Source organism: Odocoileus virginianus, chromosome 24, assembly GCF_023699985.2.
Source record: "Odocoileus virginianus isolate 20LAN1187 ecotype Illinois chromosome 24, Ovbor_1.2, whole genome shotgun sequence".
Taxonomy (NCBI): Eukaryota; Metazoa; Chordata; class Mammalia; order Artiodactyla; family Cervidae; genus Odocoileus; species Odocoileus virginianus.
In genome coordinates this window covers 35,439,344-35,452,249 of record NC_069697.1, presented here as the reverse complement: position 1 = coordinate 35,452,249, position 12,906 = coordinate 35,439,344, and the positions used below count along the sequence as shown (strand labels likewise).

The window sequence follows — 12,906 nt, the reverse complement described above, 5'->3', positions numbered from 1 at the left end:
GTACTGGAGAAGATTCTTGAGAATCCCCTGGACTACAAGATCAAACAAGTCAATCCTAAAGAAAAGCAGTCCTGAATATTTATTGGAAAGACTTATGCTGAAGTTTTTTTTTTTAATAATAGGGAAAAAAATAAAAATAATAGGAAAGCCTCAATTCTTCCTTATTTTCTCTAGGTCAATTTAAATATATGTGAAATTATCTGCTCCATGAAGGCTTGAAAGAAACCACTTGTAAAACCATTTGGGCTTGGTAGGTTTAGGTTTTCAGTCTCTTCTTGGATCAGTTTTGAGTATAGAATAATGTATATTTTCCTAGAAAATGATGTTTTCCCAATGCTTTCTAACTTATTTATTGTGCCAACCATCCTCTTATGTTTGTATTATTTACATCTATGCTTGTTTTCTTCTTCATAATCTAAATTTTAATTTTTGTACTTTATCCTTTTGTTTACAAGAAAAAAAGTTAGCTAGTCTTATTTTTGTGTTAATCAAAGAACCAGTTCTTGGTTGTATTTATCTTAACTACCTGTTCTGTTTTCTCATTTATTACTTGCTATGTTGTGCTTTATTATTTTTTTCCACTTTCCTTAGGTTTGTGCTATTGCTCTTTTAATAAATTCTTTAAATGTTAACTTGTTTATTTTCATTTAGTAATGAAACTTTTACAAATAATTTTACCTATGTCCTATATTTATATATTTAATTTTTAAAAATAAATTTATGTAGTTTATTTTTTTAAGCCATACCACGTGGTATGTGGGATCTTTGTTCCTTAACTAGGGATTGAACCTGTGCCCCCCGCATTGGGAGTAGAGTCTTAACCGCTAAACTGCCAGGGAAGTCCTAGTATTTAATTTTTATTGTAATTATTTTCTAGAGAGACCACAACTGCTGGTTTGCGGTACCTTTAGACCTTTGATCTAAAATTTTTTAGGAGAATGTTTTTACATTTTTAATCTCAATTAGCTGAGGTTTTTGTTTTGAGGTTGGGAAGATTTTGTGGTTGGTTTCTGATTCTAACTTCTCCATTAACTTAAAATTTCATTGTAGAGCATGTAGTTAATACCTTCTCCCCCCAACTTTCTTTCTAGTATTTATTTTCACAATGTCTCATGGGGAATTAAAAATATGCTCTTCTTTTTATAATAACAAAGTACATTATATGAAATTTATTAATTACATAATTCAGATCTCCATATCCTATTTTTATTTTCTCTGACGTGGTTAGAACTGAAAGATGTTTTAAAGTCTTCTGTTACTGTTAGACTTCTTTCTCTTCCTTCTTGAATTTATAATTTTTACTTTAAACATTTCAATGCTTCACCTTCAAAAAAATAAAGATTTGTGGTTCTCTTCATATTAGTAACTATATGCTTGATTTTATATATATGTGTGTGTGTACATATAGAGATAGATAAGATAGGTATGTATGTATATACATACTACAACATGCATCTTTTTCCACCTAATGTTCATTCACTTTTAATTCACCTTTGTCTAGCAATATCATTCAACAATTAATTTTTTGTTTTTATTTGCCTAGTATCTTGTTTTGATTATACATTTACCTACAACTCCCTTAGAAATTTTGTTCTAAATGTTTCTAACATCAAGCATGTAGTTGGGTTTTGTGATTTATCAGTCTTGCTTAACAGCTGAGCTTATGTCATAGATTTCTGTTGTTTTAATAAGCACATATGATCTTTTTTCTAGTTTTGGGGTCTTTTTTCCTTTCATGCCCATTTTTACATTCCATCTTTTGAAATACAGTTATTCACATATTAAATAGTTACTGAAAAAAAAATTTACTGAGCACCTATTATATGCCGAGTACCATACTTAACATTAAGAACACAATGTGAAGTGAAGTAGCTCAGTCGTATCTGACCTTTGTGACCCCATGGACTGTAACCTACCAGGCTCCTCTGTCCATGGGATTCTCGAGGCAAGAATACTGGAGTGGGTTGCTGTTTCCTTCTCCAGGGGATCTTCCCAACCCAGGGATCGAACCCGGGTCACCCACAGGCAGACGCTTTACCGCTTTATGGTCTGAGGCATGAGGGAAGCCCAAGAACACAAGGGTAAACAGCAAAAAGAAAAGTCAGCCATATACATAACAATGGAGACAGGAATGGCAACCCACTCCAGTATTCTTGCCTGGAGGATCCCAGGGACAGAGGAGACTGGCGAGCTACGGCTCCTGGGGTCACGAAGAGTCGGACGCACCTGAGTGACTAACACTATACATAATTACAAACTGTGGTTTTGTTCTTCCCCACCCCACGCAAATATCAGAAGCAATTCTAACATGAGCAGGGGTAGATAAGGTTTTCAAGGAAGACTGCTCACAAGATACAACACACTCAGACTTAAATAACACAAAGAAGGTGCTTCAGTGACATAGTGAAAGAAAGGTTATAATGGGCAGAAAGTCAGCACTGAGTGTATAAATGAAGCAGAGAACTTGGTGGCCTACAGAAACAGAAGGAAAAGCTGAAGGATGTTGAGCAAGAGGGAAGGATTAAATGAGATTAAGAGGTAAAAAGGCCACGTCAGGTCTCCAAGTTAAAGAAAGAATCTTGGTTTTATTTTAGGTACAGTAAGTATCCTGAAATACTTTTAAATTTTAAACATAGAGAATGAAACATGACACATGCGGAACTGAAGAACAAATGGTGCAGTATTAGAGTAGTCTTGACAAGCAACGGTGCTGGCTTGGAGTCGTTGGCAAATGGTGAAGCTGGATCCAAAAATTTAAATCAAGGTAGTACTATCGCTCATCCCCGTCCCCTTCTCCCAATTCGGGAGTTTTGTGGTCTGCTTTTAGTTCTATTCAACATTGCTTTTACATATAGCATAATTTGGTAGTTTATTTAAAAGACATGCTACATAAACTCATTCATTCAGCAAATACTTAATCAAATGTGTATTACTGCTAGGAAACATTCTAGGCATGGGAATATAGCAAGGAAGAAAAAATCCCTAGTCTTGCATATTACATGTTGTGAAATTAAGGTTTTATTTAATTATTAATTATTAAGTTTTAAGCCTTCCTTATGTATCTGATTATGTCCTACCATAATATTCTAAATCACCAACATTAAAGCATTTTTTGATGTAATACAATCATTCACTCAACAGATATTTATTAAACACCATGTGTGTACCAGGTTCTACTCTAGAGGTATACAGAAATATCCCTTCATGAAGCACACATACATTCTCATAAAGATAGGCTACATACATGTGTATATATAATTTATATGTATTATTATAAACAAACATACACATATATATTATGAGGTAGCAGTAGAAGAAAAATAAAGCAGGGTATAGGAAGAAGCACAGAAGTGCTATTTTTTGGCAGGAAAATCAGAGAAGCATCTCTGACAAGGTTATACTTAAGCGGAGTCCTCAGTGAAATACAGGAGTAAGCCCTCAAGGTATCTAGATGTGAAACATTCCAGGAAAGGCAAGACCAACTGCAAAGGCCCTGAAGCAGAAGGTTGGCATGTTCAAAGAACACTAGGGTGACCAACATTTCTGAACTGCAATGAAAAACAGAGAAAATGATAAAACTAGTTTAAAGAGGTGGCCAAGGACCAGATCATACAAAGCCTTCCCCTCATACAGTTGGAAATAACGGGATTTTATTCTAAGTAGGATGGGAAATGAAGTAGGATGTGAAGGTTCTAAATAAGGGAATAACATGATCTTACTAAGGTTAAAACAAAAATTATTGGTTGCCCTTCTTGGAATGGTCAAAATCCAGAACACTGATAACAGCAAACACTGGAGAGATGTGAAGTAACAGGAATTCTCATTCATTGTTGATGAGACTGAAAAATGGTAGTCACTTTAAAAGATAAATTTTAAAAGACACTAGAATTCTCAGATTATACATACTAATACCACCTGGAAATAGTCCATGGACTCAGCACAAAGAAAATTATACTAGATTTTAGAGATCTAAAATTTCCTACAGATGAAAATATTTCTCAAGTCAGAATTCTCTGGCACAAAACAATCTGACACAAGACTTCATATTAAGTTCTCAGGCAAACTGCTTTAAACTTTATTAGTCAATGGAAGATACCCTAGATGGCTTAAGAACTTTGGGTTGAGGTGCTAGGTCATTTGAGAGTGAAATGTCAAATGCATGTTATTCATTCCAACATCCAGGGGTCTGTTATGCACAGGGCATTATACCAAGTTTTGGAGATGGTGAACAAGCCACAATCACTGACCATTATAGAATTTACTCCCTGGCAGTTTTTAAAAGAATTGGAAGTAGGATCACAATCAAGATTTCATTGCCTGTTTCTCTTGCCCCAACTCAAGACATTTCCCCCTTCTCCTATCTGCATATGGAGGGGAAAGGATGGGGGTAGAGAAATAGGGAAGAAGAAGAGATTTGGGTATAACATACTGAATTAAAATTATTTTTCTTATCTCTTTCCTTTTACAACTCTGAACTCCTTAAAGAGAGAGGATGATAGTGTTAGCCCCTCAGTCATGTCTGACTCTTTTGTTCACTCCATGGACTGTAGCCTTCCAAGCTCCTCTGTCCATGGGATTTTCCAGGCAAGAATACTGGAGTAGGTTGCCATTTCCTCATCCAGAGGATCTTCCCAACCCAGGGATCAAACCTGCCTCTCCTGCATTGCAGGCAGATTCTTTACCCGCTGAGCCATCGGGGAAGAAACCACCCTATCTGCAGCACCCTAATCCAGGGTCTGGCGCTTATCTGCTGCTCACTATCTCAGAACTAGACTAAACTATAGCCATTGTGCTAGGGCCACTGCTTTTTTCTTTTTCTATATAACCCATATCAAGAAAAATAAAGATTAAAATAAAGGCCAATCTTTTCAATGTTTCCTTTTACATAATAAGCATATATCCACAGTAAGTGCAAGTATTTAAAAGCTATAAAGTAATGGACATACTCTTGAAGTTCCCTATGCTAGTTTTCTTTTACCGCCATCACTGATCTCCCTCACCTCCCAATCCCATTCAGTGGTAACCACCACCATAAATTTGGTGTAAATGAGGCTTATCCTTACATTTATGTAAGGGATTAACTTTTCCTTACAATTAGGAGGCCTCTCCATATTTTTAAACATCAAAAGGCAGCATGGCATAGTGGACTCTAGAACCAGGCAACTTTGAATCCCAGCTCTGCAATTTACTACCCATGCGCATAGGCAGGGTTATTTACTCTATGCTTCAGTATTTCATCTAAAAAGTGGAGACAATGACAGTACCTACTTCTAAGTTCTCATGAGGACTAAAATACTGAATGTTTATAAAATGCTTAAAACAATCCTGGTTATAGACAGTACCACTTATTTATTGTATTAAAAAAAAAATCACTGGACTTCTCTGGTGGCTCAGAAGTGAAGCAGCAGCCTACCAGTGCAAAGGATGCGGATTTGATCCCTGCTCTGGGAAGATTCCACACGTCATGGGCCAACGAAGCCCACGAGCCACAGCTACTGAGCCCCCGCTCTGGAGCCTGTGCTCCGCAACAAGAGAAGCCACAAAATGAGAAGCCCGAACTCCACAACAAAGAGGAGCCCCAGCTCTCGATAACTGGACAAAGCCTGTGTACAGCAAAGACCCAGCACAGCCATAAGTAAGTAAATTACTAAACCACTGAGAATAACCTGATCGTGAAAAGTGAAAGTGTAGTGGCTCGGTCATGTCCAACTCTTTGCGACCCCATGGACTGTAGCCCAACAGGCTTCTCTGTCCATGAGATTTTCCACCGAAGAAAGCTACAGTTGGTCACCATTTCATTCTCCAGGGGATCTTCCCAACCTAAGGATCGAACTGCAGGCAGACTCTTTACCATCTGAGCCACCAAGGAAGTCTGTAACCTAATCACAGATTCAGGGACTTCTTAATTAAATAACTATTTTATATCCTATCTATCCATGACTCTTATTGCAGCCATTTAGACTGTTTTCCAAATGAAAATCCCTGCACAAATCACCCTGGGCAAATGTGCAAGCTTCTCTAGACAATATCTTACATAGAAATGGTTGGATAACCGTGTATGCACATTTCTAATTGTGTAACACTTATTTTAATGTGTGTAACACTTACCTGATCCTGAGCCTTGCAACTTAATGGGTAAACACTGATGATTCATATGTTTTTAACTGCATCTACCCTAAAAATGGGACATCCCTGGCGGCTCAGACAATGAAGAACTCACCTGCAATGCAGGAGACCCAGGTTCAGTCCCTGGGTTGAGAAGATCCCCTGGAGAAGGGTATGGCTACCCACTCCAGTATTCTTGCCTGGAAAATTCCACAGACAGAGGCCCCTAGCGGGCTACAATCTATGGGGTCACAAAGAGTCAAACATGACTGAGCAACTAATACTTTCAAATAAAATCCCTACAGACTAATCATCTTCTCAGTACAATTTCCAGTCTTTGCTGTGAATTGCCATACTATTCATTGTTCATTTTATTTGTATTACCTATCTTACCTCTTTTGATCTTCACATATTCTGGACACAAAACCACTGGATAGTACAGACATTATATATATCTCCCAGTTGTGACATTATGTTTTATTTGGGTTTATGGGGTCTTACATTAAACCTAAGGTTGTTTTTTCTTTTTTTTGAGGTAGTCAAATCCTTGATGGTTTTTCATCCCTGATGGTTTCTTCCTTTTTTCTTGACTTGTTAAAAAAGACCTTACATATTCTGAAGATACATATTCGTCTATACTTTCCTTTTTTTTAAAAACGGGTTTCACGTTTAGTATTTAATTCAACTGGAATTTATTTCTGCATATGGCCTGAAGTAGAAATCTAGTTTTCCCCTATACAGAAAAACCAATTCAACAGTTCACATTTCCTTTCCCTGATGACAGAAAATGCCATCTCGAGCACCAACCAACTTCTCAAATATATATGGATCCATTTCTTAACTCTATTCTGTTATATGAATCTGTTTTTTTGTATATTAAGACTATACTACTTTAAATAAAAGTACTGTGTACAATCTGATTTTTAAGTATGTAAACCCCTGTGTGATCCAACTCAGATTAGGATATTAACTTTTTTCAATGCTTCAGAATCTCCCTCATACACCTTCTCAGTACCATGCTTCCAAGAGAACTGCTACTCTGATCTCAATCATCATAGATTAGTTCTGTTTTCGAGCTTCCTAAAAATGAACTCACACTATATGAACTCTTTTGTGTTCCACTTCCTTTGCTCAACACTAAGTCTGGAAGATTCATGTTGTGTGTTGCCGATGTTTCATGACCTCACGGACTTCTCCTCTGTCCATGGGATTTCTCAGGCAAGAATACTGGACTGGAGTGGGTTGCCATGTCCTCCTCCAGGGGATCTTCCCAACCCAGAGATCAAACCCAGGTCTCCCATATTGCAGGTGAGTTCTTTACTGTCTGAGCCACCAGGAAAGCCACACACATGTTGTGTGTAGCAGGTTACTATTTTTCATTACTGTGTAGGATTCTATTCTAAATACCAAAATCTAAGATTAATCGAGATATCCAATAGTCAACTCCCTCCTTCTTTTTCTTCTTTCACAACTGTCTTGGTTCTTTACTTCTGTATATGAAGATCATTTTCCTCCAAAAAAGAAAACAAATTCTATTAGGTTTTTGCCTGAAACTACATGTAAGTCATAGAGAAGTTAATTTTTTTAGCAATATTTATACTTCCCAATACTAATTGTATCTTGTCTTTTATTCATGTCTAATTTTATGTTCTTCAATAAAACTTTGGGTACTTCATAGAATTTGCTGTAAAAGAGGTATTTTTATTTCCTAATTGGCTACTGCCAATCTGAATGTTGTTCTTGTATCCAGCAACACTGAATTCTCTTATGAATATATTTAGTCTGTTGATGGTTTTTTGAGGGATTTTTTGACCAAGCCACATGACTTAAGGGATCTTAGTTCTCTGATCAGGGATGGAACCCAGGCTCATAGCAATGAAAGTGCTGAATCTTAACCACTGCACTGCCAGGGAATTCCCTATTCTGTTGGTTTTATTTTTTTATTTGTTTTGGCCACATCACATGGCACATGGGATCCTAGTATACTAAGCAGGGACTGAACCTGTGCCCCCTGCATTGGGAATGTCGAGTCTTCACCACTGAGCCATAAGGAAGTCCCATAGTCTTTTGTTTTTAATTTCCTATGAATACATTCATCTCATTTTTCTTCCTTTCCAACCCTTTTGTACTTTATTTCCTTTTTTTTTTTTTAATCTTACTAGTGGAGATATATTTGTCCTGTTCTTGATATTAATGGGAATGTTTCTAAGATTTAGACAGTTAAGTTTTAAAAAGAGCCTTTATTGGAAGAAACATGTTTATTTCTCATCATGGTTTAAATGTTACTTTAAAAAAAAAAACTAATGAGTATTGAGTTCTATCATAATTTTACCAAATCTTTCAAGATCTTTTCCCCTAAATCTTACCTTAATAATTTTCAAATATTGGGCTATGCTTACACTCTTATCCTAATTAAAAATTTTGTCTCTGTTCATAAATGAGATTGAATGTACCATTATTTTCCCTTGCATATTCTTTTCAGTTTAGGTTTCCAGGGTAAGTTTCTCTGATAAACAACAGAACAGCTCTCCCTCTTTTTCTATTATCTAGGTCAGTTTGTATAAAACTGGGATTACCTGTTCCCCAAAAGTATGCCTGAAATTATGATAACAAAATCACAATTAAAACTATTCTTTCTGATGCTGCTTCACACCCATTAGGAATGCTTTAATTTTAAAAACACATATAATGAAAATGCTGATGAGGGTGTAGAAAAACTAGAACCTTCATACACTGCTGGTTGGAAAGTAAAACAGTACAGGTGCTCTGGAAAATAGTGACAGTTCCTTAAAAGCTTCAGTGGTTACCACAGTTCAGTTCAGCTCAGTGGCTCAGTCCTGTCTGACTCTTCGCGACCCCATGGACTGCAGCACGCCAGGCCTCCCTGTCCGTCATCAACTCCCAGAGTTTACTCAAACTCATGTCCATTGAGTCAGTGATGCCATCCAACCATCTCATCCTCTGTCACCCCCTTCTCCTCCCACCTTCAATCTTTCCCAGCATCAGGGTCTTTTCAGATGAGTCAGCTCTTTGCATCAGGTAGCCAAAGTATTGGAGTTTCAGCTTCAACATCAGTCCTTCCAATGAACACCCAGGACTGATCTCCTTTAGGATGGACTGGTTGGATCTCCTTGCAGTCCAAGGGACTCTTAAGAGTCTTCTCCAACACCACAGTTCAAAAGCATCAATTCTTCAGCACTCAGCTTTCTTTATAGTCCAACTCTCACATCCATACATGACTACTGGGATAACCACAGCTTTGACTAGATGGACCTTTGTTGGCAAAATAATGTCTCTGCTTTTTAATATGCTCTCTAGGTTGGTCGTAACTTTTCTTCCAAGGAGCAAGCATCTTTTAATTTCATGGCTGCAGTCAGCATCTGCAGGGATTCTGGAGCCCCAGAAAATTAAGTCTCTCACTGTTTCCACTTTCCCCATCTATTTGCCATGAAGTGATGGGACCAGATGCCATAATCTCAGTTTTCTGAATGTTGAGTTTTAAGCCAATTTTTTCAAGCTCCTCATTCACTTGCATCAAGAGGCTCTTTAGTTCCTGTTCACTTTCTGCCATAAGGGTGGTGTCATCTGCATATCTGAGGTTACTGACATTTCTCCAGGCAATCTTGATTCCAGCTTGTGCTTCCTCCAGCCCAGCGTTTCTCATGATGCACTCTGCATATAAGTTAAATAAGCAGGTGACAATATACAGCCTTGACGTACTCCTTTTCCTATTTGTTGTTGTTCCATGGTTACCAGAGGACCCAACAATTCTACTCCTAGGTATACATCCAAGAGAAATGAAAACATATAACTATGTTTACACAAAATCTTATACACAAATGCCAGTATAAGGACTATTCATAATGGGAAAAAATCCAAACATCCGTCAACTGATGTGCTATATCTACACAATAAAATATTATATGGCCATAAAAAGGAATGAGATATATGATACATGTTTCAACATGGCTGGACCTTAAAAATATTACGCTAAATGAAAGAAGCAAACCACAAAAGGCCATTTACTGAATGATTCTATTTATGTGAAAGATCTAGAACAGGCAAACCTATAGAAACAGAGAGTAGATTAGTGATTGTCTAAGGCTGGAGGGTTTCAGAGAATTGGAACTGACTGCTAACAGGTACACAGTTTCTTTCTGAGGTGATGAAAATATTCTAAAAATTAACTGTGGTAATGATTCAACAATTATGTAACAATATTAAAAACCATTAAATTGTACATTTTAAGTGGGTAGGTGGTATAGTCATATACCACAATTAAGCTGATATTTTTAAAAAAACTTCTTGGAGAAATTTATTACAGCTTCAATTTTTTAATGGTTTTTAGTTTCTATGACCATCTTTCTCTTGTACAGTCAATTTCTAAATGATATTTTGCCTAGAAAACAATTTCATCAGGTTTTTAAAATTTATACACATATAAATTAATAGTGATTTGTGATTTTTTAAATTACAATTATTATTTGTAATTATATCCCATTTTATAATTTTATTGTATAATGTGCTTCTTGGAATTTCTAGTACTTAATTAGCTGAAGAGAAATAGCTATGATTTGAAAGATGATTGCTATCATTTCTATTGTTGATTATTTCTATTTCATCTAATTCCATTTTTATTTTCTCTTTTCTCCTGTCTTTGGTTTTACTTTTTCCATTTTTTTGTTTCTTGAGTTGAATATATGGCTCATTTACTTTTATTCAATCTAACACAGCCATTTAAGGTTATAAATTTACCCCTAAGTACCACTTTTCTTACATCCTTCAAATTTGGATACAACATTTTTGTGATTCCACTCTAGTTATTTCTTAATTTCCACTATTTTTTTTAATATTTGAAAATCCTTAGTCATTTTCCTTCAATATTGTTTCTCTACCACTCTCCATATTCTCTCTTCTGGACATTACACTGGAGCTTTTCAATCTAGCCCTAAAGTGTCTTAGTTTTTCTTTTCTATTTTTCATTCTTTATCTCCCTGGGCTCTGGTCCTGGATGAGTTATTGGTTTTATCTTGGAATTAACAATGTCTCTCTTTATCTATGTCTAATCTTCTGTTTTTCTCACGATTATTTTATAACTAGATATTTTCAAGATTTCAATTGGCTAATTTATATATCTACATGTATTTACTGTTTCTTGATTGCTTTTATTCAATTATAATAGAATGTGCTCTGAACAATAAAAAAGGGAACAGATATATTTTAATCTAATATACTTTTAGGTGAAATGTTCTTTGAAAAGTTCTCCACTATAAAATTCTTTTTTAATGTAAAAAAAAAAATTACTTCTTAAAAGCTCTCCTGACTGCCATTCTACCAAATGTTATCCCACTGTGCCTACCTGCATCAAGGCATGTAAAGAATAAGTTCTATTATTGTCATTTTAGAATTAGAGAAACTGAAGCACAATAAAGCTCTTTTTAAAATACTCTCCCCCACACACAACTTTTCTTTGAAAAATATCAGAGCCACAGGAAAGCTTAAAGTACAATGTATACCACTATACCCTTCACCTAGATCCAAAACTGTTAAAACTTGCCAGATTTGCTTTCTCTCTCCCTTTATCTCTCTTTACATACACATAACATATACCAACATTCAGATACCTACACGATTATTCTGAACTCATGACACTTCACTTCTAAGTATTTCAGCATGCACCTCTAAAGAATAAGGCCATTCTCAATATAACCACCATACCACAATCACAATGAAACCAGGAGATTGAACAGTTGGCAGATTCAAGTCAAACACTGATGTCAAATGACTAAACATTCTTCAGTTTGGCTCATCTAACTGGACCTGAAGTGGTTCTCTGGTGATTATTTAGAAGTGACACTTGGGACTTCACTGGAGGCCCAGTGAAGACTCCACACTTTCAATGCAGGGGGCACAGGTTTGATCCCTTGTCAGGAAAGTAAGATCCCACACGGTGCATGGGACAGCCACAAAAAAAATAAAAGTGACACCCAATCTGTCATAGAGCATTTCCTTCCTTCAGCGGCCTTGAAATCAGATTTTATTTACTGTTTCATCAGACAGGAATCTTAAATCCAAGCATTTCTGAAAAAAAAATCAATCAGTTATCTCCTAAGATATTCAGGCCTCAAAAATCAAGTACACTAAGTTTCCAGATTGTTTTCCAATAATACACAGTCTTAAAGTGAATACAATCTAATTAACACTCTCAAAACTATACCGTCTTTTCTCAAGTGCAACGGAAGTTTACAATGTATATCAGCTTTGAAGGAAAGCTGTTCTTAAGAAAAACAAACAGTACAAACAGGATTGATTAGCCAAATGAACCTATTTTGCAAATGAAAAAACTGGTAAGTATATATGTCATTCTACATGAAAACTAACTTTTCAATGGGTATAATTTAATCTCAGTCACTAACTTTAAGAAGTAAGGTTACAGACAAAAAAAGCCTATTTAAAAAAAAAAAAAACAGTCTCTTAGTCGTGTCCAACTCTTTGCGACCCAATGGACTATACAGTCCATGGAATTCTCTAGGCCAAAATACTGGAGTGTGTAGCCGTTTCCTTCTCCAGGGGACCTTCCCAATCCAGGTATATTCTTTATCAGCTGAGCCACAAGGGAAGCCCAATAAAACCTATACTTGCTGTCAAAGACCATGCAAGTCAGAGTAAGAGTTTTATATCAGGAGAAACATCTACTGGTACAACCTGATACTATTATTTAAAGCTAAACTGTGTCATACAGATAAGAACTATACATACAATCACAAAAATATTTAAGATAAATCTATGGTCAAATAACAG

The 12,906-nt window shown here is 36.1% G+C and overlaps 1 protein-coding gene across 11 annotated transcripts in view; it reads right to left on the bottom strand.

Moving 5' to 3' along the window:
• The window catches only part of YAF2 (YY1 associated factor 2), an 80,019-nt gene that overhangs the window by 43,605 nt on the left and 23,508 nt on the right, over nt 1-12,906 (bottom strand). Inside the window, exon 6 of one of the 11 annotated variants that reach the window (XR_011483281.1) lies at nt 1,743-12,186. The exons of 8 other annotated variants lie outside the window; for them this stretch is intronic. The gene's annotated coding sequence lies outside the window, so the exon portion shown is untranslated. Of the gene's footprint in view, nt 1-1,742; nt 12,187-12,906 lie in introns of those variants that run through there. 2 more of the 11 variants (XR_011483282.1, XR_011483284.1) reach the window with 2 other exon arrangements.